The sequence below is a fragment of the Megalopta genalis genome, chromosome 1 (assembly GCF_051020955.1).
Source record: "Megalopta genalis isolate 19385.01 chromosome 1, iyMegGena1_principal, whole genome shotgun sequence".
NCBI lineage: Eukaryota > Metazoa > Arthropoda > Insecta > Hymenoptera > Halictidae > Megalopta > Megalopta genalis.
In genome coordinates this window covers 18,466,516-18,492,273 of record NC_135013.1, presented here as the reverse complement: position 1 = coordinate 18,492,273, position 25,758 = coordinate 18,466,516, and the positions used below count along the sequence as shown (strand labels likewise).

The 25,758-nt window shown below is 38.1% G+C and overlaps 1 protein-coding gene across 1 annotated transcript in view; it reads left to right on the top strand.

The window, feature by feature from the left end:
- The window catches only part of LOC117219027 (uncharacterized), a 72,092-nt gene that overhangs the window by 1,467 nt on the left and 44,867 nt on the right, over window positions 1-25,758 (top strand). The gene's annotated exons all lie outside the window — the stretch shown is intronic.

Sequence of the window (25,758 nt, the reverse complement as noted above, 5' to 3'; positions counted from 1 at the left end):
ATATTAAATAATATTATTTATAATACTTATTTATATATATATGTTTATTATATAATAAACAAATATAAAGTTAAATTATTGTTTACGTCCTGATACTCGACATCAAAAATGTTCATCTCGGGCCGCGAGTTTGACACCCCTGTCCTAAAGATTTCCGAGTTCGCTCGTTCGGAATTATGAGTTTCGGTATCTTCGGTGGAACGGACCGGACCCCGTGGTCTAAAAATGGAAGGTCCTCGCGGCCGAACGAGCATTCGTTTCTCGCGCTGCTACAACGCACGTGGGGACAAAGATCTTTCTCCCGATCTTCGCCGCATAGAAATCGAGCGAACGCGCGATCCGGAATGTTCGTTGCGAGAGTCGCGATTCGACTCTGATCCGCGTATTGTTGCATAGCCGAAGGCCGCGCGTCTACGCCGAGGCAACATCGAGCTACATTTTCTCGCCTCTTGTTGCTGCTGCATGTTCCAAAATGTTTCCAACTTGTAGAAACATTTGCGACTTGTAGAAACATTTTGTCCACACACCGAAGCAACGTAATTCGAGAAACATTTGAAGCTTTCGTTTCGATGTCACGGCTACATTTGTTCCTGGCAGCGAATCGTCCACACTCGAGTCAGTTCGTTCCGAGCTGCGAGCTGAGAAAGAAGACTTGTTTGATAATGAACTCGGTTCATTTTCCATCATGCATTTTCTTTCGCATTTCTACATTTATCAGCTTCATAGGAAGGCGCCCGTTCTTCCCGTATTCTTCAATTAATTGAAGATTTAAATCGTTAATCTGCACGTTTTTGTACTTTTATCTGCGCAACGATCTGCGTTTCTAAACCAAATGACAAAATGTCCACGCTGGAGGAACATTTGTTTCCGCTGCCGGCCACAGAAACATGATGGAACCTGAAGCAACATTCGGCAACGAACGACTGACTTTATCAAGAAGCATGGGAACTCGTTGTTGCTTCAACGAAGACGCAGCTTAAGACTGCAACTGGAGATGCAACAGATCACGAAACGTATCGAATTGTCTGAATAACTTAGAAGAATCTTCTGGATAATTAAATAGAAGTAACACTTTCTTATTCGAGTGTAGCATCGAATTATCGATCTAAATTTTAGTAGTAATTAATAGCAATTTTAGTAAACATATCGAATTGTCTGAATAATTTAGAAGAATCTTCTGGGTAACTAAATAGAAGTAACAATTTCTTTTATTCAAGTGTAGCATCGCGAATTATCGATCTAAATTTTAGTAGTAATTAATAGCAATTTTAGTAAACATATCGAATTGTCTGAATAACTTAGAAGAATTTTCTGAACAACTAAATAGAAGTAACAATTTCTTTTATTCAAGTGTAGCATCGAATTATCGATATAAATTTTAGTAGTAATTAATAGCAATTTTAGTAAACGTATCGAATTGTCCGAATAACTTAGAAGAATCTTCTGAACAACTAAATAGAAGTAACAATTTCTTTTATTCAAGTGTAGCATCGAATTATCGATATAAATTTTAGTAGTAATTAATAGCAATTTTAGTAATCGTATCGAAATGTCTGAATAACTTAGAAGAATCTTCTGGGTAACTAAATAGAAGCAACACTTTCTTATTCGAGTGTAGCATCGAATTATCGATCTAAATTTTAGTAGTAATTAATAGCAATTTTAGTAAACGTATCGAATTGTCCGAATAACTTAGAAGAATCTTCTGAACAACTAAATAGAAGTAACACTTTCTTATTCGAATGTAGCATCGAATTATCGATCTAAATTTTAGTAGTAATTAATAGCAATTTTAGTAAACGTATCGAATTGTCCGAATAACTTAGAAGAATCTTCCGAACAACTAAATAGAAGTAACAATTTCTTTTATTCGAGTGTAGCATCGAATTATCCATCTAAATTTTAGTAGTAATTAATAGTAATTTTACTAAATGTATCAAATTGTCTGAATAACTTAGGAGAATCTTCTGGACAATTAAATAGAAGTAACAATTTCTTTAATTCAAGTGTAGCATCGAATTATCGATCTAAATTCTATACGATACACGTGACGAGTGCCATCGAAACGCGCGATACTATCGTATCCCAAAAATATCATAACGAGCGTTGATAACAGCAGGCCATTACCACTGGAAGTTGTTTATAGCGGAGGTGTATAGTACAATGTTTTGCTATGACTCGATGCAGAACGCTTGTCTCGGAGACAGTGTGACGAGCTAATTGGAAGGTATTATTGAAAGAAAGAAAAAAAGAACGGTTTCCTTTGGCGAGCGGATGCGCCTATCTCCGCGGTATCTCGAAATTAGCCGAAATTGCGAACGGCCGGCGTTCAAGGCGAACGCTCGCGAGTTCTGCAGCTCTAGAACGGTGAAAGTTTCCGGAGCACGGGCCTCTGGAGATCGTGTTCCAGTCGAAATTAGCATATAAATCATTGGTCCGTGAACACGTCGGGAATCACACAGTAGGGTGCGCATGGTAGACTTCGGCCGAACGCTGTACAGCCGACTTCTATGAGCACGTTTCGCAGCATTATACATATCCGGAGTTCCACTTGCTGTTGTCTCGTTGTCAGCTGCGCGCTCGACTGGATGCAGTTCAACCGATGCACCATACGCCCCGGTTAGAGAACATGTTGCGATGCTCGGCGACCGGCTGGCTCTTCGGGAAACTTAAAATCGCGCCAGACGCGGCCGCTAACGAGTTCACACGTTCCCCAGATCTCCATGTTGTGCCTTTCAATCGAGCCGATCGCTCGATTGTTGACGAGTTAATACTAAACCTAACGAGCTCCAAAAGTCACTAACGTCTGTTGTTTTATAGCAGGGGTGTCAAACTCGCAGCCCGAGATGAACATTTTTCATGTCGAGTATCAGGACGTAAACAATATAATTTAACTTTATATATGTGTTTATTACAATGTACTATAGTCAAAATAAAAATATTTGTTTTTATGAACATTGATTTTTATTTTTATTTTTTGCGGCCCACGTAAAGTTAAGCATTGTTTATTTGGCCCAAGTTAGCTTTTGAGTTTGACACCCCTGTTTTATAGCGACGGGAAGGCTGTGTTTATTTAGACATTTCGTCTAAATAAAGAATTAAAACGTTCGTTTGAATTATTGAAATTATAAAATTTCAACAACTTTAAAACAAAAATGTGGTCACTCGTCTTGGTAGGTTTGGCGTTAATTATGCTGATACATCTATGATATAGATTATCTAAATAAAAAATTAAAACGTTCGTTTGAATTATTGAAATTATGAAATTTCAACAACTTTAAAACAAAAATATGGTCACTCGTCTTGATAGGTTTAGCGTTAATCATGCTGATACATCTATGACATGGATTATCTAAATAAAAAGACGTTTGTTTGAATGATTGAAATTATAAAATTTCAACAACTTTAAAACAAAAATATGGTCACTCTTCTTGATAGGTTTAGCGTTAATTATGCTGATACATCTATGACATGGATTATCTAAATAAAAAGACGTTTGTTTGAATTATTGAAATTATAAAATTTCAACAACTTTAAAACAAAAATATGGTCACTCGTCTTGATAGGTTTAGCGTTAATCATGCTGATACATCTATGACATAGATTATCTAAATAAAAAATTAAAACGTTCGTTTGAATGATTGAAATTATAAAATTTCAGCAACTTTAAAACAAAAATATGGTCACTCGTCTGGGTAGGTTTAGCGTTAATTATGCTGATACATCTATGATGTAGATCATCAACGATGATTTTCTAGAAGCTACGCACAAAAAATAAATATCAAAATAAAATTAGTCACCTTTAGTTTTAGATGAACGTTCTGTATTTGCATGGAAATTAACTGAAGGTTTTGCATCAATTTTATACTGTATATTCGAAGTTTATCTTGATGACGATGCTGTAATTATTTCTCAAAACGTGTACGTTGTAAAAAATTAACCCTTTGCAGTCGAAGCTGTTTGAATTCGAAATCCAAAACATGATTTCTGATCTACAGTATTTCTATTTTATATAATTTATTGCGATTTATGCATATGAAATTGAGCCTATTGCAGCAAGTACAATGCAATTTTAATAGTTTTTTAAATATATAAACGAGTCTGATGCTCTCAGAATGATTTTGAAAAATAGTATACCAATTTTTAGTGGCGCCTCAGAGTCGCCATTCGAGTGCAAAGGGTTAAATTTCTCTGACAACAGTAAAAATCATCTAATACACTGTCCTGACGTGTTTAACAAAAAAAGGCACGCAACTAATCACGAAAATAACGAAATCATCGTCTAAAATCGACAAATAATTTCGAAACCTCCAAAATGCATATTCAATACTTCCTACAAAGAATCCCCATAACACGATGTCTGGTAATATTCGCACACGTGCACCGTCATATTAGAAGCTTGAACAAGCACACCTTCCACTGTCGCAAAAAAAAATGTCTGAACGCCAACCTGCCCCGGTATAATCTTACCCGTTCTCCCCTATTGTTCTCTGTACAGTGTAACGAGCCTAAGCGGCGAGTTTCAACTATCAGAACCGCAGGTCCGCCAATTAAATCACTCATAAATGGTCACACACAGAGACGTAGTTCGACTTTGTCGTCGTTCGCTAAATTCGACGATAAGCACCGCGATCTAAATTTAGCGGAGAGATTTATTTCGAGAGTACATAGTGGCGTGTGTAGTTCGGAGCGAAGAGTTCGTATGTTAATTGTACGTAACGCGTCGCCGAATTGACGACGGTCTCGATTTCTGAGGTCAGCCGTCCGGGTTAAACGTCGATGCTACGCTTCTCGACTGCGAACTGGGCCCCTGCTCACACTCTGCCTATCTCTCTGCCGATCTCTTAGAGTCGCGTGGAAACGCAAGGATAACCAGTTCGACGCGGCGCGCAGCGTTCACGTTTTACGCGGACATCGCGGTGTTCGCTGATTCCCAGCGAACACGTTGGAGTCGTTGGCCCACCCCCCCCCCCTCCCTACGCGTGTCGAAACATTGTCGCGCGACAGGTTCGCTAATAAACGTTTATTTATAAGCGGCGAACAGGAGCCTGATAAGCCGAAACGCCGTCTCTCGACTTCTGCAGGGCTTGGATTCGAAAGTAATAATCGGAATAGTTGCGTTGACTTCGTTCGATATTTCCGTGCGAGCAACGTTTGTGATATAATATTTTTTATAATATTTTATAATATGTAAATAAATATTATATATAATATATATATTAATATATAATATAAATATTAAAATATATATTTATTATTAATTATATTATAATATAATTATTATAATTATTAAAATATATAATAATTAATAATAATAAAATAATAATAAAATAATAATATAATTATTATATAATATATATAATAAATATTATTTTAAATAATAGATTCTTAATAATAGATTCTTCACAGTTCAAATAAAATAGTATCTCAAATAGGACGTAAGATTCGGGGAACAAAATATATTATTTTACGGCTAAAATAGGAAATAAATAGTTTAATTTGATAATGCAAAAGCTCAAATAAAATATTTTCTATTTTAAGAATCTAAAACATTGAATACTTCCTATAGCTCCCCTAACTCGAAAATAATTTGTGAAAATGATTAACTTAACGTAAAACCAGATAATGTGAGAAATCATAATGTTTGTAAATAAAATTTTTATTGTCTTTAGAAGTATTCATCGAAGATACTGTACATTGAACGTAGGTTTATAATACAGAGAAAAAGTACTTCGTTCGCATTAGATTACCAAAATAATTATACGTTGCACTATGATTTACTAAAATAAAAGTATTCGATGATAATAAATTAAATCAATAAAATATTGTATGTCAATATAATCAATAATACTGTATATATATATTATTGATATATATTTTATATTATATATTTATTAAATATTAGATGATAATAAATTAAATCAATAAAATATTGTATGTCAATATAATCAATAATATATATTATTGATATATATATATTATTATATATATTTTATATATTTTATATTGTATATTTATTATTTATTATATATATAATACAAAAAAATATATATAATAAATAATAAATATATAATATACAGTACGGAAAACACCGAAAATACTATTCGACATATTATTTAAAAAATATTTTGCAACGAATAAAATATGTTCTTTTTAAAAATGCACTCCTTCGAACGAATCAAATATTTTATTTCCAAAAGCACATGCACGATCGAAAGTAAAAATATTTTTATTTACTATTTGCCACATAAAGAAACATTTGAACGAGCACCGACAACGTTCTCGTGACACTGTTACTGCCTAGCATTTTATTGCTTCTTTGTCAAGTACGTGTTCCCCGTAAGCCGGCGCGGCAGTGTGCCGACCATGTTTCGCATTATTGAAAGCAATTTCTGCCGGTCTGACGAACGCCTGTCGCGACGGGCGTAGGCGTGACACGCATTGCAATGTATACCGGGTGTCTCTAATCATCGGCGAGAGCATGGAAACGATTAGCAGCGGAGCATTTTCGCGACGTCGGCGCTGTTTCTCGCGGTTCATTGACACCGTTGGCCCGCCATCGGGCCCCGCTCCGCGAAATATACTTCCTAATCGAATCAGATACACCAACCACCGTCACTTATCATTCCACCGTCGTTAATTCCATTTACAGGCCGTGCTGGCGCGCGGCTGTTTGCGTTAAATGCCTGGCAGCAGGCTTCCTTTAATCGTGGGCTCAGCCCTGGCCCCGGCTGCGGATCCTCCTCGTTGAATGGAATACCGATGCGATTACGGGTCGCGATTACGCAGGAACGTGATCGATTCGATACCTTGCCGGACTGCGATTTGGGTTATGCGGCTCGACTCGAGGGGTTTCGTCGACTCGAAAGAAGTGGATCTAATCTTATCTGAAACGGCTGCTATCGATGATTAAACTCGCCCAGCGCCTCGAATATTGTACTTGTCAGACATCGTGCGTTCCTCGGAAATTATTGCATGAAAGATTCTGGGATAATAGAAACTTCGGCTACGTTTGCCTGTAGAGTTGAAATCGATAAATCGCCGTTTCCTCGAGAACAGATGAAGATCCTAGAATAATATTTCATCCGTTTGTGTTTCACTGTTTAAGTCAATTAATTGTGTTTCACTTCGCTTCTGTCAATGCCAAAATTATTTACGATGATTAACGATACCGAGTCGTTATAATTTATAATTTATATGTGAAATATACCAATGCCATGTGCCCGATGTACGCGGTTTTTGTGCATTTATGGCAAAATTGGGCAGATACAATTTAAAATAGCGTAAAAATTGAAAGCATGTTAAAACGTCGTTAAATAAAAAAAACGAAAAAAATTAAAAAAAGCAAAAAAATAAAAGAAAATAAAAGAAACTAAACGTCTAACTAATCTATTAATTTTAATCTATTAAGATGATTAAAGGAAGAACGAGAAGTTGCTACTCGCTTTTTATTCTTTACGATTGATGCAGATCATGTTTAATTTGCACAAAAAACCGCGGATTATACAACACAAATGAGGACTATTTGGAAGTAAGTACCCGAGTATTGGCATAAATAATCATACTTTACGATATAGATTGAAAGAATCTTCTTGCAATACTTGCGAAAAGAAAATGGCTGAATTTTCATCCTGACGAACTTCTATCGATGGACATACGATTAGATTAGCTATATTGTACGCAATGGACCACAGTGAAGGTAACAGCAATTGAGGAACAAGAGTTCTGGCAAGATCTGATTAGATGTGAATCACCTTGGAGAGACTTCCATTAGAGCGTTTCGAAGAATTCCATAGGGGAACCGATCCGTTTACGCATTCAGAGGAGCACCGTGCCTGGGCCCGTTTAGATCGCCGCGATAGGTCCCACGAAATCGTCTCTCGTTGCGTTCGCCTAAATCTAACCGGCTTCCGCTGCGAGCGACTTCCGGTCGAAGGGGTTGCCCGTGCTGGAAATCACCGAGCGGGAGTGGAGAACGACGCATTGTCATCGCTTCCACGATATTTCTCAGTGCCTGAGAGCCGGCATTGTTCCCCTGATCATTCTCGCTAACAGATTCGATCTGCTTCTATTCTCGCCGCTGATGAGTTCAGATAATCCATTTAGCTAAGACAAAACATCCTCGTTGCGAGAAGAGTCCGACTTCCGCGCTTCGGCCTCGCGAACCTGCCTTTGGGCGTAATAGCGAGATTTCGCTCGGGACAATCGATTTGGTACGTTTTGAGCGAGTCATAGTGAACTAGATTGAAACAAAAGATCGATGATGAAGTTTCTTAGACTGCGGAATTTCACGGAGAAATTCGTTTGCTTGGTGTACTTTGGAAGGATCGTAACGGCTTTCAATATTGTCTTTATTATACCAAATGAATTCGATGCGCTGTTTGAAGTTGTAAATGAATAATGATCGATAACCTCATATATACATGTATAATTGATTTAAAAAGACTTCAAAGAAGAAATTCATTTTATTAATACGTGTTGAAATGTGATTTGAATTTATAGAAATATTGAAAGTAATTTAGTGTACACGTGAACAAATCAATCTAAAGCGACCAGGTAATGCTATTTATGGTACAAATCAATGAAAACATCGCAAATCTAGCATTTTAACTATGTAACTAACTATATTATCCGAACACTTACATTTCCTTTAATCAATTCGGATAACTGAGATTCTACTGTCAATTAAATTTAATTCAATGCGAATTAAATCTTTCCTATATGAGCCGTTTATTTTGAAAGTGGCATAAGTCACTTTACCGTAATGAAAAGTGGTGATTTTTTCATGTTTATACGAAATTATTTACACTGAGAAAAATATCAGTATCCTGAGATAACAAATACAAGTAAATCTTCTCGAAAGTTAGCATCCATATTTTTAAACGTGTTAAAACGCAAACCCTCAAATATATCGACTTAGAAACAAAGTGACCGACTTAAAAACAAAGTGACTTATGCCACTTTCAAAATAAACGGCTCATATGATATACGTATCATTTTCATTTGTTTCTTCTACGTACAATTATAACTATCCAAATCTAACGTAGTTGCTGATAATCTCATTAGGACGATGAAACTTTAGACATTTAATTAAAAGGATGAAGGTATTTTCAACAATATTACCTTTGAAACTAGAAATAGAAAAGAAAAAGAGGAAAATACACTTACGATCTAAACCGTGATATTCAAAAACCCTTGCTGATTTACTTTTACTACCATAAGACCAAAGTACATATTAAGTAAAAGTATATATTTCTACGACGTGTAAATAATATACGATATCAAGGACCGCAAGAAGTTCAAAGTGTCTTATACAAAAAAAGAAGTGTCAAGTTCAATCGCGAATCGCAATAACTGCGTCCGACGCGCATCGTTCAAGTATTAAACAAGGAGATCACCTTTGCGGACAAGCTATGTATCAGATACATTCATTGAGTTTTAAAGCAATACGTGACAGGTATCAATTATTTTGTTCTGTAACGTTAAAAAGCAGTAAAATCAAACCCAGATTGCAGACTTCAATTAATAAACACACCTTCCACATACAGATTAGATACATCTCGCCATTATAATCCGACGCTACGAGACATAAAAAGCTACCTTATTTTTAATCTATAATTCAATGTTCATAGATTAGAATCGCAGAACAGAAATTGCTTTCTTGCATCAAACATTTCAAAAACATTGTGACTCTGCAACGTATACATATAAATTACGTAGGACTACAAAAAGCGTAAGTCTTTTTATTCTTCTTGCCATTCCGAGTAATTGAAAAATTAAAAAAAAAAGTACTTTAGTCATTACCTAATAATATATATATATAGATATATTATTAGGGCTTGAATTCTCTTTTAGATTGTAGAAGGACTAATCTATATATATATATATAGATATAGATATATAGATTAGTCCTTCTACAATCTAAAAGAGAATTCAAGCTCTTCAGTTGATTGAAAAAAGTTATTGCGTTTTAAAAGATGTACGAATACTCCAGTCCGTCACTATATGTATATAACCGCGTCCGACGCACGTCGTTCACGTATTAAACAAGGAATCGACTCCACTGTCAACAATTTCACCGAACGTCCGGATGAAACCGATCGGGGCATTTTGCATCGCAAAATGCACATCGCGGAATGCATAAAAACGTAGAGTCAACCGCGGCGGAACGTTGACCCAGAGCCGTTGGCGGCGGCCGCGACGCTTCAAATTTGCCGCGCTCGGGATTAACGTTCGCCTCTGTTCCCTGACAAACGGCCGTGGGTATCGGTAATTCAATTGCAAACCGATATCGACGCGATCCGCACAAATGATCCCGTCAATTAATAACGGAGGCAACGCGTGCCCTCGATTAATTCCGCCATTCCGGCGGCGTCGCATCTGTCCGCCGGCGATACAATAACGCGATGCAAACGTTATTACGATCGTGCCGTGGCGGCGCAGCTTGGCCGAGCAAATAACGCGGGTCCGATCGGAAACGGCGAGCGTGTTCGTGCGGACGATAAAAGCGGGCGGCCGGTTACGCCGGAAACGAACGCTCCCTGGATGTATAAACGGGCCCGGGCGTGTACGACGACCAACGATAGGTTCTCGCCGGGACGTCGGGGGCTCTAATTAGCCGGGCACAATTATCGTCGGCCGCGTCGCTTTCGCGTCGCGTCGCGTCCCTCGGTTCGTCGAAAATGACTCGATCGTGACCCGGCCCGACTAGCCGTGGATTCCGCGGGGAGCCCGACCTGGCCCGAGGACAATGGTTCTCGGGAACCGGTCGCACCTCTGCGGGCCTTTTATCGGTGCCGTTCGTCGCTTGGTCGGATTAATAAATTGACGGCTCGGTGGCCGGAGAGGGTCCGAAGGGTGGCCCGGGCCGCGGTGGGAATTTCATGCGCACAAATCCCGACCACGCGATGCGATACGTGCTGCGAGAGGACACCGCGTCGAACTCTCCTCGGCCGTCGCGTCGCGCCGCGCCCGCTCTCGCCCAATCCTTGCCCCGGCTCAATTTATTCACAATGGGCTCTTTCAACTGTTCGGGCCACGACGAATCTCTGGGTGTTACCGAGAGCGGCCGGGCCGCAATCATGCGGGCGCTGTGTCGCGAGAGACGCGGCGAGAGGGGAAAGAATTATGGACGCCGTTTATCATGCGACCCCGCGTCGCACGGACCGGGGACAAGAATCGAAAAAGATCACCGATTCGTATTGATTCGGAACTATCGTTTACAGGGTAAGTGTGTCGATTATTGTGCCCTTACAATAATACTGTTCGTATTTAGGAACGATGTTGGTAGGTTGAAGATGTTGAATATTTTCAAGAAGATTTTTTCTCTTTAAATTTCATTATCGAATATAAACTGTAACCTCTTAAAATCTATACAAAATACGGAAATTAATTTTTTAATTTCTGATCATTGTTTGACGCTGAACGAACACGTTGCGAATAAAGATGAGAGAAATAGGAAAATGATGCTCTGCAAAATAATAAAATTAACTGCTATATTTATAAAACTCGTCTAAATTACATTATTATATATAATAATATATAATAAATATATAATATTAATATGTGATATATATATATTATAATAATAGTAATAATAATATATTATATCATTATATATATTATATTATATTATATTATATTATATTATATTATATTATATATATATATATATATATATATAATAATCGACTTTTTAGATATATATTTTTATTTTTAAAGTAATTCAGTACTTGTTTACGCTGTCTAATGAACAAAAGACGTTTGTACGAAATAATGTTTATCGAAAATAAAGGATTGTCTAATTGTAATGAAACGTTTGGAATTTTATAATACTTATGTGCAACATAATAACGGATCTGAAATTGAAAAATTAAGTTCTATGTACGGATAATCCGCAATGAATCAATAATTGGTTTATAAATGTCATTCTTTAATACCTAAATCTATGACCATATTTATAATAATGCCACACTGGGCCTTTCTTTGCGTCTTTATCACAAACAGAACGAAAGTTATCGAATTCCATCCCAAAAACGAGCCTACGTTCACAAATCAGACTCGTTTCCTCTTTTGTCTCTTCTCGACGCTTTTTTCGATCGTTTATCGAGAAGTGGGCATGATAAGAAGTCTTCCGTTATCAGCGGATTCGTTACACGACGGTAAATACTTCAGCATTTTAGAGTCTCTAAACTTCCTATCTGGTGACGGTGGCTTGTTGTGAAACTCGTGGAAAATTCATTTGGTTCGAGACCCGACCATTTCGATCTGATAAGACGCTAATCGGAAATTTACATCACCCGAACCGGAGGGGTCACGAGGGGGCCGTTCGCTCGAACTCCTGTCGGATCGAGGTGAACGTGTAAGCAAAAGTATCGCTCGAAAGCCGTAAGGCTGGAGTTACATAAGAGTTTTCGGCTACTTTTTGTGAGCACGACTAGTTGTTGCTGCTTACATTCGATTAGGTTGATAGTTAACTTTCTTCATGAACATTGTTAGTATGTCGAGATTTCGGGAAAGAGAACTTCTATTCTCTGTCAATTGAATTTAATTCAATGCGAATTAAATCTTTTCTATATAATATACGTATCATTTTCCTTTGTTTCTTCTACGTACGATTATAACTATCAAAATCTAACGTAGTTGCTAATAATCTCATTAGGACGATGAAACTTTAGACATTTAATTAAAAGGATGAAGGTATTTTCAACAATATTGACTTTGAAACTAGAAATAGAAAAGGAAAAGAGGAAAATACACTTACGACCTAAACCGTGGTATTCCAAAACCCTTGCTGATTTACTTTTACTACCATAAGACCAAAGTACATATTAAGTAAAAGTATATATTTCTACGACGTGAAAATAATATACGATATCAAGGACCGCAAGAAGTTCAAAGTGTCTTATACAAAAAAAGAAGTGTCAAATTCAATCGCGAATCGCAATAACTGCGTCCGACGCGCATCGTTCAAGTATTAACCCTAGAAAGATAACCATATGACAACGTACGTAAAAGATAACCATACGCTTCAGAGGCGCATGCTTTTCTAAGGCGTCAATTTTATACTAACAATGGATATTTATTTAAGTTAATCTAGTCATTTTAAAGGTTTGGCATTATTGTAAAAATAAAATGCATTTATATTATATTTTTTTATATTTTAAGTAATTTTAAACTTAAATCACTAGACCTCTATGAAAAATTAACAAAAATCAACAGTCTTCGCAGGCGCCTCTGCGACGTAGGTTATCTTTCTCGGGTTAAACAAGGAGATCACCTTTGCGGACAAGCTATGTATCAGACACATTCATTGAGTTTTAAAGCAATACGTGACAGGTATCAATTATTTTGTTCCGTAACGTTAAAAAGCAGTGAAATCGAACCCAGATTGCAAAGACTTCAATTAACAAACACACCTTCCACATACAGATTAGATACATCTCGCCATTATAATCCGACGCTACGAGACATAAAAAGCTACCTTATTTTTAATCTATAATTCAATGTTCATAGATTAGAATCGCAGAACAGAAATTGCTTTCTTGCATCAAACATTTCGAAAATATTGTGACTCTGCAACGTATACATATAAATTACGTAGGACTACAAAAAGCGTGAGTTTTTTTTATTCTTTTTGCCATTCCGAATAATTGAAAAATTAAAAAAAAAAGTACTTTAGTCATTGCCTAGTATAGATTAGTCCTTCTACAATCTAAAAGAGAATTCAAGCTCTTCAGTTTATTGAAAAAAATTATTGCGTTTTAAAAGGTGTACGAATACTCCGTCACTATAGATTCTTCTACAGTGCCTAACACCGGAGTGCCTACGGCTCCGAAAAACCAAGGACACGTCCTAAACAAGTTCCACTCAACAGGTGAAGAAAAAAAAAAACCCGTTCCTCAAGAGCGTAATCTCGCCTCGCGGCGCCGAAGAATGATCGTCCCACAGTTTCCTCGTTGGATTCCATAATTAAATAGCACTGTACAGCCGGAATCATGATCAGCCCGAGATACGCCGTTTACGTCCCGTATCTCAACGAGACTCTTCTGCCCTCCCATGCGTCATCGCAATTAAGCCTCGCGGAAATCCTTCGTGGCGAGGGAGCTGGGTCTAAGCTGGCACCCCGTTTAACGCAGCCGATAACTTCGATAACCCAATAAGCGTGTTGGATCGAGATTGCAGCACGCACGGCGCATTATTGGGCCGAGTCGGGCCGCGTCGGGCCGTAACCGGGCTCCGGGCCGATTTACGCCGCTGGATGAATTATTTTAGGCCAGGTCTCCGGCGCGCAATACGCGCGCACACAAGTATGTATATATGTATCTGGCCCGATTGCGGTTTGCCCGGCTTTGTCTGGAGAACTCGCTCGGGGGCGTAGATATAGCCGACATCCTGCTTCGTTCATTCCCGACGATAATTCCCTGCAACACCCCGCGAGCACACTCGAGTTATCGCGATTGGTCACACGTGCGAAGTGGCCCGCTCCGCTTGCCTCTTCTCTCTTCCTCTTTCGTGTCGCGTCTCGTCCGCGCTTTCGTACTTAGACCGCGTGATTCAATGCGCCCGCTTGTCAAATCGCGGCTGCAGATTGCGCGCTGCTCAAGCGTCCGCTTAACGACCCGTCGATTGGCCAAGCAGGATCCTCGCGGTTTCGACACTCGTCTCGACCTTGCCTCGATACTTCCAACTCTCGGGAACTTTGTATTCGTTTCCGTCGCGGTTTCGTATTGGAATTTGTTCCGGCCTTTTCTTCCGGCGGGTCGCAGAATTTTATGCTGGCTCGTGGAACCGCTCATTTGCCACAGGAATGACGTAACTTAGTCTGTACGCGAGTTTAGTCTGTAAGGAAGTACGAGATGCGAGTGTTTCGGCAACAGAACAGTTTTACTCGGTTACTGTGTCAAACCAGACTCTCGCTGATTTGCATGATAAATTGTGTTGTACCGAAGTTTGACGGAATTCAGATGTTGGACGTTCGGATAATCGAGAGTACCGTATATAATGCTCCGATTTAACACTAAGACACTAGCACGTTCGAATGATCAGTGCCCGTTTTACAATTGTAGAAATTATGAAGGTCCTTCCATTGGAAAGGAAGGAGCACGTTTTTGAAGCGCCAATTATTAGGTCTACCGGAAAGTTCTGTCCGTTTAATTGTCATAAATTTAGTAATATTTATTGTACAATATAATTTCCACCGTTACTTATGTCCTCTTGCCAGCGTGATGGCAATTTGTGAGCAACATTTTTCAAAAATATATGTCTCAAATGAAATATGTGCATATCTATTGAAATTTGCAATGACATTATCAGACAGAACTTTCCGGTAGACCTAATATAATAAAAACTGTAGAAATTCTGAGTAAATTGGATATTTTTACTTTTATGAAGCAATGCACACTAATCAATCTTACTGCTCGGTTTTAGCGTTAATATCATGAATGCATGATATTTTTAGCTTGCGTATAAGTTATCGAGCTACCACGTTCGAATGATCAGTGTCCGTTTTACAATTGTAGAAATTACGAAGGTCCTTCCATTGAAAAGGAAGGAGCGCGTTTCTGAAGCGCCAATTATAATAAAAACTGTAGAAATTCTGAGTATATTGGATATTTTTACTTTTATGAAGCAATGCACACTAATCAATCTTACTGCTCGGTTTTAGCGTTAATATCACGAATGTATGATATTTTTAGCTTGCGTATGAGTTATCGAGATGTACCAAATGCATTATTTAAATTTTTGTTCCAGATTCAGATAAAAATGTTAAAAAACGAGTGTTTCTTATTTTCCGTCGTCATTTTATGTAATATACTAATAATAATATACTAATCATTGTAGCGTAAACTAGTCCTTTTAACAATCAATTAAACCAGTTTGAAAAAAGTTATTGCGTTTTAAAAGGTGGTTGAATACTTTTTCTCCAGGGATAATAGACTGAAAAGTCCACAGTATAATAATGAACAATCGTACCTCTTCTAACTTACGATGAGGCTACGAATTTTATGTATTTACGACAACAAAACACAAAAAGTGAAATACAGAACTGTAAAGATATTGAAACGATCCAAGAAAATTAGTAAAACAAGAAATACGTTTCAATGTAATTTCTCTTCCTTAACCCTTAAATGCATGATTTTTTGTTTTGAATTTTAAAAAATCGTTTTTTATAGGAATGTAGTCACATAGGTTACATAAAAAATAAATAAAAAAATCTAGGTAATAATATTGAGTATTTATTTTCAAAAAAAATTGTATGTAGACTTTTGGCAACAATATGCGTTTATTACTAAAATTATTGTAAGCGTAAACAAATGGTCATGTATTTATATTATCTATTAATATAGGAATCAAATACAACATCAAACATTCATAGCTTACCTGACAACAGATGACAAGTATTTTTTTTTCAATTAGATAAATCACTCCTTTATAGAAAACTCGAAAAAAGAAAATATCCCTCCAAGTAACACATTGAAGATTATCACCCACCACATTCAAATGTCAAAAGACATATAACTTACTCGCCAAAAGTAACGTCAAGTCTTTTATTTCACACATGGTCTATCGTCTATTGTTATCAACGTGTGTTCGGAAACGCCATACTCAGGTTTTTGAATAAAATTAAGTGGAACTGGAATGTAGACAATTAGTAACAGCATGCATTTAAGTGTTAAAATGAATTTCGAATACATTGTAAATTCTCATTGTTGAACATTTTGAAAGGAATTCCTTCCTACGAAACAATTTTCCTGTGGGCATCTAATGATTTCTATCGAAGACGCCATCGCTCAGCCATTCGTCCCGCCCAGTTACTCATCGGTGGCTCGTTAACGACTCCAGAAAAATACAGACTAATCGCGGGAACTATTTGCCGACCGGTCGAAGGAACACGCAGGCGCTCGTGGAGATCTTACAAGAGTAGTGAAAGGAAATGTCGCAATGTCGGTCTGTGAATGTTGATCAAGACTCTAGACCCTCGGTTGTGGCGCTCGATGACTTATACGCGGGCAAAAATAATGCTCCGAAATGAAAGCTTGTGTAAACTTCCGACTAGCTTCTTACCAGAATAAAAATAGTCCATTTCATGGGTTCGTTTATCGTGCCCGTTTCTGCCGTAAGAACGGAGTGGAAAATTAAACTTATTTAAACTGATGTAATCGACTTTCTCTCTATACCATGGTAAATTACTCGTTGTTTCATTTGGCTGCTTTGTATAATTGTACCCTATAATATCAACCAGTTAGCTGTGGCGCCTCCATTTCAGAGCGCGCGCCTATATTTGTCGCGAGAGTCAAGAGACGACGAGTATACTCGTCAAACACAGAGTAAATGTTGCTGTGAAAATATTGGATCTAAGAGACGATTTTCTTTTATAAAATTAACAATTTTATTACTAATATTTGCTTATTCGCTTAACATTAATATAAATTATATACATAATTGATTATATTATATTATATATTATATTATTTATATTATTATTATATGTGATTATTATTATATTATTATATTATATGCATAATTGACTCCCTAATTGACGCTCAGATCGTGTAGAAAAATGGACAATTTGGGAAGAGGAGATACGATTATTCGAGCCTTGAAGCTCGTTTTTATAATTGATACATAATGACAGATGATGAGAGAGATGATGAGAGTAAATGTTGCTGTTAAAATATTGGATCAAAGAGACGATTTTATTTTATAAAATTAACAATTTTATTACTAATATTTGCTTATTCACTTAACATTAATATAAATTATATACATAATAAATACTTATAAAAGTTAAAAATTTAAATTGCTGCTGTAGAGTGATACAATAATGTCTCCCTAATTGACGCTCTGATCGTGTAGAAAAATGGACAATTTGGGAAGAGGAGATACGATTATTCGAGCCTTGAAGCTCGTTTTTATAATTGTTGACAATCGATAACCATAAAAAACGAGCCATAATGCTCGAACAATCGTATCTCCTCTTTCAAAATTGTCCATTTTTGTGGACAATCTGAGCGTCGATTAGAGAGACATTACTGTATTCGGCAAAACAAGGAATCATACATAATGACACTTTGCACCTCGAACATCAAATACCGTGATTCTATTCTAATCTTGTTTTTATAACAATATAAACACCTTCGTGTGGAATTGGTTTTAAAATATTCTAAACATCTTGAAATTTGGGAATATGTTTTTGTTTTCACTAAAATTACAATTTAAATAGACATCGGTCACTACTTTTTAAGCGCGACGAGTATACTCGTCATGACATAAAATACTGCCAATTCTCCACTATTCGTCGAACACAGCTAACTGGTTAAAGAAGTCACGACCTCAATTAAAAATGCATTACTAAAAGAGTACACTGTTGTGAAAGAAAAAGCTGAGGTCGTACAATTCTCCGAAAAACCCGAAGGAATACAATTTTCTAAAAGCAAAAATATTGAAAGAGTACAATCTTCTGACACGAAAAGCTGAATGAGAAAATATTTCGGAACGCGCCTGATTACTTCAGCAGAAATATCGGTCTTTTCAAAGTAAAAAGCATTCTCCGGTTTATGCAACAATAAACTGACATAAATTTCTGTATTATGCGAACATGCCGTAAAACATTACCTCATGCTTTTGAACAGCATCCAGGAAGCTCGTAATTATTTCACTTTTCCCTAGCATCTTATTAGTGAAATGGACATTCAGTTTGCATCCCGAACGTTCCTCGCGTTTTAAACAATGCCCTCTACCGGCGCGATATTACTCGCGCATAAAGCAGCATTGCAATTATAATACATCATCTCTCCACGCTCATAGTACTATCTAAATTTACAGGCAGCGTTCTCCGAGATCGCACTTCGAGCTCATACTTTAAACGTCTCTCGTGCCTTAAATACGAATCGTTGGCACCTCCTCAACTTTGAATGCACGTCTGGCAGATGCCGCGTGTTACAACGAAAATATGAAACCGGAAACATGAAAGCGGAATTAATGAAATTTCGATGCGATTTATACGATAATGCGTATGCAATAACGTCACGGGGATTTACTGCAACAGGTTTTCGGAGTTCGCACGAGTTCGCTTGAGATAGTGGGTCGCGGTCGACCCACAAATTCCATTACTACGGTCTGAAATATGTTTCGTACCGACAGATTTATACCGAAAGGATCTTTCTGTGAACCAAATCATTATTTACCTTTACAAGGAAATTATAATTTCGCTTGGAACTTAAATAACTTGAAGCGCAATTGCTCTCTCAATTTGATCGACTTTTTGAAATATAAGTTTAATGAAAATGTATCCCTTTTTTAAATAATTCTAATAAGTCGAAAATAATGTAACTACTGTTAATCTTTATCATATCATTTTTACAGATATCATTTTTACAATTTAAATCAACTATTTCCGTTTCATGAATAATTTTACACTTAAGTGGTGCATAACTATAGATTCAAGGTAACTTTCGTTTAAAGACCATTAAAAATGTAAAAGCTACTTTGAGTCTGTAATTATTCATATTGAACATCTTCTAACACAAATAAAGGATTTCAAACATTTTATTCAGAAATAGAAGACAAGTGAATTTCCACCCTGAATAACATATGAGATTTAAAGAAACGTTTTTAATTTAGTTAAACTATAATTAAATTAACCGACAAAATATTTTTGTTGCGTGATTTTACACTTCTATGGTTTATATTAGGAAATATATATATAAATAGGAAATAATATAGGAAATAATAATATAATAATATACAATAATATACAATAATATAGGAAATATATATATATAGTAGAAATTTCTGTCCAATAGTGTCACTTCAAGTTTCAATCCATATGCACATGTTGATTTGAGACTTATATGACTATCTCTCTTTATTATTTTAAACGAAGATGTCTCATGTCGTTATTAAATGAGACGCGATGGTGAAAACATGGCTACCGATGATAATGCCGGACCACATGCTGCTTTGGCGACTCGTCAGAAAATCGCAGAGCGATTTAAATAAAAATAAATCATTTTTAAAAAATGGCATTTACAAGTTGCCATCACGCTGGCAAGAAGTCATAAGTAACGATGGCAAGTATACAATAAATATTATTAAATGTATGAAAATTGTGTTATATTTCAATTAAAAAACGGACAGAACTTTCCGGTAAACCTAATACATATAGTAACTGCATCCTTGAAGGTACGAGGATTGGAAAAGCATCGAAAGAAAAATGTTCTCACGATGAACAGGGTCAATAACGAACCCATTGTCTTTATTTCTTGTGTGCACCGAGATGCCGACAGACCCAGGGCTCATGTCCGACAAGTTTTTTTCCCAGGCGCATTTCCGGCGTGGGTGCAGGTTTCCCCGATTTTCCGCGGAAGCGGAAATTCGTTTCGGCTCGTGTTACAAAGAGCGGTCTGCCTGCGAGTCTACGACACTTTGTGTCGTCCTTGTGATTTATCGAGCACGGTCTCGGCCAGATTTGTTTGCCGGGCCGCGACGATTACCGTGGAATGTCAACAGAAATCGCCGCGCCTTCGGAAAATGACGCGACGAGGCGTCGACGACATTGAAATAATGTGATTCGAAGTAGAAGTGCACCGGGAACGGAAGTGGAGACGATCAATTTGGATGAGCGTTCTGTTGATGTCGAGGGCAATATCGCTGACAGAAGGATCCTCGAGCAGCTTTAGCTCGCGAGAGGTGCTCGACGTCTTCGAGTACTTCCACAATCTCCGGCTCTGTTTCAGACTCCCAGACGTCGGGAGAACGTGTTTCGCCAAACGTCTAATATCCTCGACGCGTTTGTCATAATTGTCAAATTGCACGGTTGCAACGGACAGTGGACCTCTACGGGAGGGTTAAAGTGGCTCTGTCGTTGCGGGAATTGTTATAGTAGGTCGTCTATTTCCTCCCGCCCTATCTCAAACACGCTTTTACGGGGTCCGGAAAGATTAAACTAAACTCGGCCCGACACGTACCACTCGTACTTCAACCCTGTGCTCGCAAACATATACGGATAGACTTCGTTTAGTCATTCCAACTTAGATCCCAAACATTTCCGTCGCACCCTCTCCCGGAGAACGCGCACTTAGTCCGCGCTATTTCCTGATACACCGTGTTTCTATATTTGTCAAACGGCTTCTGTGTTATAAAAACGTGGCGATCGCCGCTTTGTAGGAAACACAAATCGTTAGAATTTAACCTGGGGACCTGTTCCAGGAGTTAAACAGGAAATTGTATGCTTTATAGTCATTCTAACACGTTGAATGCCATGGGGGCCACCGGTGACCGACGCGCCCAAATTGATAGAAATATATATAATTTAAAACAAATGTCAATATCCAAAATTTTGTATTATTACCATCGTCAATTCAAACAGTGACCCCTGTCGCAATTAACATGTCAAACATGGTTATACACTGTAACTTACCTATTGCAGATAGTATTTCAACATTATATGTATATATATCACATAAAAGAAAATTCTGTAACATCGGTGTGGCATTCAACGTATTAATATGTTGTAAATATTATAACGCTAGGGTTACTGGGAGATGACCAATTGCTGTGCCTTTCGTTTCTTTCCGACCATAATTAACTTTAAATTTATCGAATAAGACATGTTAAGGTTTTTTTCATTCGAAAGTAAACAAAATAAAAGAATAAAAAAATTTAACAAGCTTATTCGATAAATATCAGGTTAATTGTGCACGAAGATAAGCTAAAGGCACAGCAATTAGTCATCGCACAGTAACCGGCTACACTAGCCCACTTTCAGATTGTTTTGTTTTTCACTTAGTCATTTCTGGCAAAAAGGTACAAGATCCTCAGTTCATGTGTTATGGTGTTTTAGATTTATTCTACGTTTATCTTCTCACAAGCATTTCAAGTTTAAATTATAGATAAACAGCAGACACTCAAATTGAAATTAGTTAAATCAATTGGAAGCTTCACTATTTATTTTTTATTAGATTTACTATCCACAGCCTAATCATGAAATTAGAGTGTATAGAGTGTAATTTTCATAATGCGTAATGTTTCATAAAAACGCTAGAAAATATTGGTAACATAAACATTAACGAAGTTGTGGTAAACATCTTGCAGATTGAAAGCCTATTTTTCATCAACGCGATCAATACATTATACAAACATTCTGTATAATATCACTCCTAACTAAAAAAGAAAGCACAACAATAAAAATGAAAACCGACATTCCAAGGCACGGAGGATTATCAAACGATTAGGATTATCAAATCGATTCTCTGAACTATCGATTAAGAATTGATCGAAACCCTGCCAATCCGAGAAGCGGCACTTTTCGCATATTTATCGTACCGTTTCACCAATTGAAAATCAATACGTCCGACGTTAAAACGCTGTAGATGGGAAAGGTGAGTGATCTCTTCCCCCGAAGAGCAGCACTTTAGGTCGTGGTATGTCCAGCCGTGATGATGCTCCGGCAATTAACCGAATTATCCGGCAACGAGGGCGCCTCGCATAATGGCGGCGGATCCGATGTATCTCTCGGTTTCGTGTGTCGCCAGTCCATACGCTAGGGGCAAAAGTAATTTTATCTGCGGGGAAGGAGAGGAGGAGAAGGAGAGATGGCTAGATAGAGAAAGAGAGAGAGCGAGAGAGGGAGAGAGCTAGAGAGAGAGAGAGAGAGAGAGAGAGAGAGAGAGAAAAAGAGAGAGCTAGAAAGAGAGAGAGCTAGAGAGAGAGAAAGAGAGAGAGCTAGAGAGAGAGAGATAAAGAGAGAGAGAGCTAGAGAGAGACAGCTAGAGAGAGACAGCTAGAGAGAGAGAGAAAGAGAGAGAGAGAGGAAGAGAAAGAGAGAGAGAGAGGAAGAGAAAGAGAGAGAGAGAGGAAGAGAAAGAGAGAGAGAAAGAGAGAGAGAGAGAGGAAGAGAGAGAGAGAGAGGAAGAGAAAGAGAGAGAGAGAGAGAGGGAGAGAGGGAGAGTAGAAACGGCAGCAGCCCGTGCACCGTCATTCCGCGAATTAACTTCCGGCATTCCTGTGACAACCGTGACGGTCTCCGAGTCCGCGAAATTCGTGGGACGCGACGTACTGTGGAGGGGGGCACACTTTGCGTGTATGGCAACGGCAACGGTAATGCACGCGTACGCGTAATGCAGTGGTTTTGCGGCGTCGACGTTGCGGTTCGGCGGGCAGAGATGTTAGAAGATAATCCCGTAATACCTGGGATTTTCGATTCCTCCGCAATTGATTATTTTAATCGGCCGCCGTTGCTCCCCGCTTCGCGGGGAGAAAAGATAAACGCGCGGCTGCATATCAGAGCCGCGCTAATCTTTATCGATCAAGTTGGCGCCGTTAACATTGTTAGCCCTTTGTACTCGAAGCCATTTTAACCACGGACATATGTTACGACAGAAATTGATAGGAAAAGGTCATATCGATAGAAAATTGATTTTTATTCTCATAGTGGAGAGTCATCGTTCAATTTTAAAGGGGATTTTGAAAAGTACAATGATTAGAAGAAATGATCTTTTATTATGTGTTGTGGTTAGCAATAACAATTATAAATTATGGAAATACATAGATTTTCGTTAGCAATAATCATTATACACGACGGAAGTAATTTCTCGTTACCAATAACCATTATAATTGACGAAAACAGTTTTCGTTTATGAATAAACATAAGGAATAACTGGAATTATACAATTGGTTACGAACAGCCATTATCGACGCAAAATGAAATTCTGATCGTCTTAATGTAATATAATGTAAGGAATTGTAACATGGTCCATCAAAACTGTGTAATATGTATTACGTTTTAATTGCTTTTCTACCTTATGTACACTAAGGGTACTTGATCCTGTCCAGAATAAATAAATAAATTGAATTAAATGTCGCTTATATTTTTATATTAACTTAATATTATATAATTATATATTAATATAATATATATTATTATTATTATATTATATACATATTATATATATTATTATACTATATATTATTATATTATTATTATATTATATATATTATATAATATAATATTATATTATCCTGTCCACAATAAATGAATAAATAAAATTAAATGTCGCTTATACCCGAAATCAGTGTCATCGCTAATCAGATGCGCAACGCAAAGATCTCGATCAACAATATCAGCTTTTGCGAAAAATCACGCCGGAACCAATTATCTGGAAGATTCAATTGCAAAACAACCGACGCACGGACGAAGGCGCCTTGAACGAGGTTCGAGCGATCGATGGGCCATGGGTGTTCGACAAATTTGCGGTCGGAGAGCAAGTAAGAACCTTGCGGTTAGGTAATTTCGCGGAGCAGATATCACGGAGCACCGGTTGCTCGCGAAGTAATCCATCGATCGGTCATTGAACTCGGCTCGCGCTCGCTACCTGGGCGTCTCATGTTCACGGGTCTCTCCTTTCGCGTGTCCGTCCGGCTCGCAAACGCGACTCGCGGCACGACGGCAGAGCCGAGAACGCCGAGCCGATCCAGTTCCGGTTATCGATTAGCACCTTGGTACTATCTCCGGAAACGCGGCTCTTGTTCACCCGTGAGCACCAAGAATTTCTTCCTTGGCACGGTTCGCGGCGAACCGTTTGCCCGAAACCGCGTCTGTTGTTTGCTTTGCATTATCCTCGCGTGTTGCTCCGCTCGCGGATCCCGCGGAGCGGAAACGTTCAATGAAACTCCGATATATCGCGGGATACGCGTTGCTTCCAGTTGCGCAGCTCGCAAACCGGCCGTGAACCGGCGTTTTTCTGTAACCCGGTCGGCAGGAGGCGGTGGGGTGGGGGTGGGGTGGGGGTAAACCACGCGAATTTCACTCGCTCGGTATTTATTTTGAAGGGTGGATGCCGGAGACGTTCGATTGAACCCCGATCGATGAGCCGAGAGGGTATTAACGAGATTTTATGGGGCACAATCGGATCGAGCGCCGGGCATTACGTTCCACCGGGTATTATTCGTGAACGGACGAAGCTTAAATGCAACGGGGAAATACGAGAGTTTTATGGCAAGTTGCCGTCCTACTTGATCCGAGGACATGGAAATTGTTAAATCTCTCTAGCCGGCAGCGCGTCTTTATCTTGCGGTAATAAAGCGGAATGTGCTGCAAGGTTTACGGTACGATACGACCGGTACAGGTAGAATCAGCTTCGAGGTGCACGAGAGGAATGATAAACGCGTGCGAGTCGCATCGCGTCGCGAGCGAAAGGATACTCTTACGATTCCGTGGTTTAAACAAAGAGACACAGCGACATTTATTTGATGCGCGTTACTGCTTAAAATCGTAGTTAAGCTGCGCAGTTAAACTTTACGCGAAATAGAAATTTGACGATGCATCGCAGTTGCAAGGATGAGACGTCATTTCGAAGTGTCCTTCTTCTGCAATCATTCTAACGAGATGAAACTAGTGCGTTAATATTCTCGAAGTCTTTTTAATCTTTTTTTTTCTGTTTTAACACGTTCCGGGCCGAGTTGTTTTTAATCGATTCTTCATTCCGGTCAATTGATGATTTAGAAATTGATATATTATATGTAATTATTTATTAATAAATAGAAATTTAATGATGCATCGCAGTTGCAAGGATGAGACGTCATTTCGAAGTGTCCTTCTTCTGCAATCATTCTAACGAGATGGAACTAGTGCGTTAATATTCTCGAAGTCTTTTTAATCTTTTTTTTTCTGTTTTAACACGTTCCGGGCCGAGTTGTTTTTAATCGATTCTTCATTCCGGTCAGTTGATGATTTAGAAATTGATATATTATATG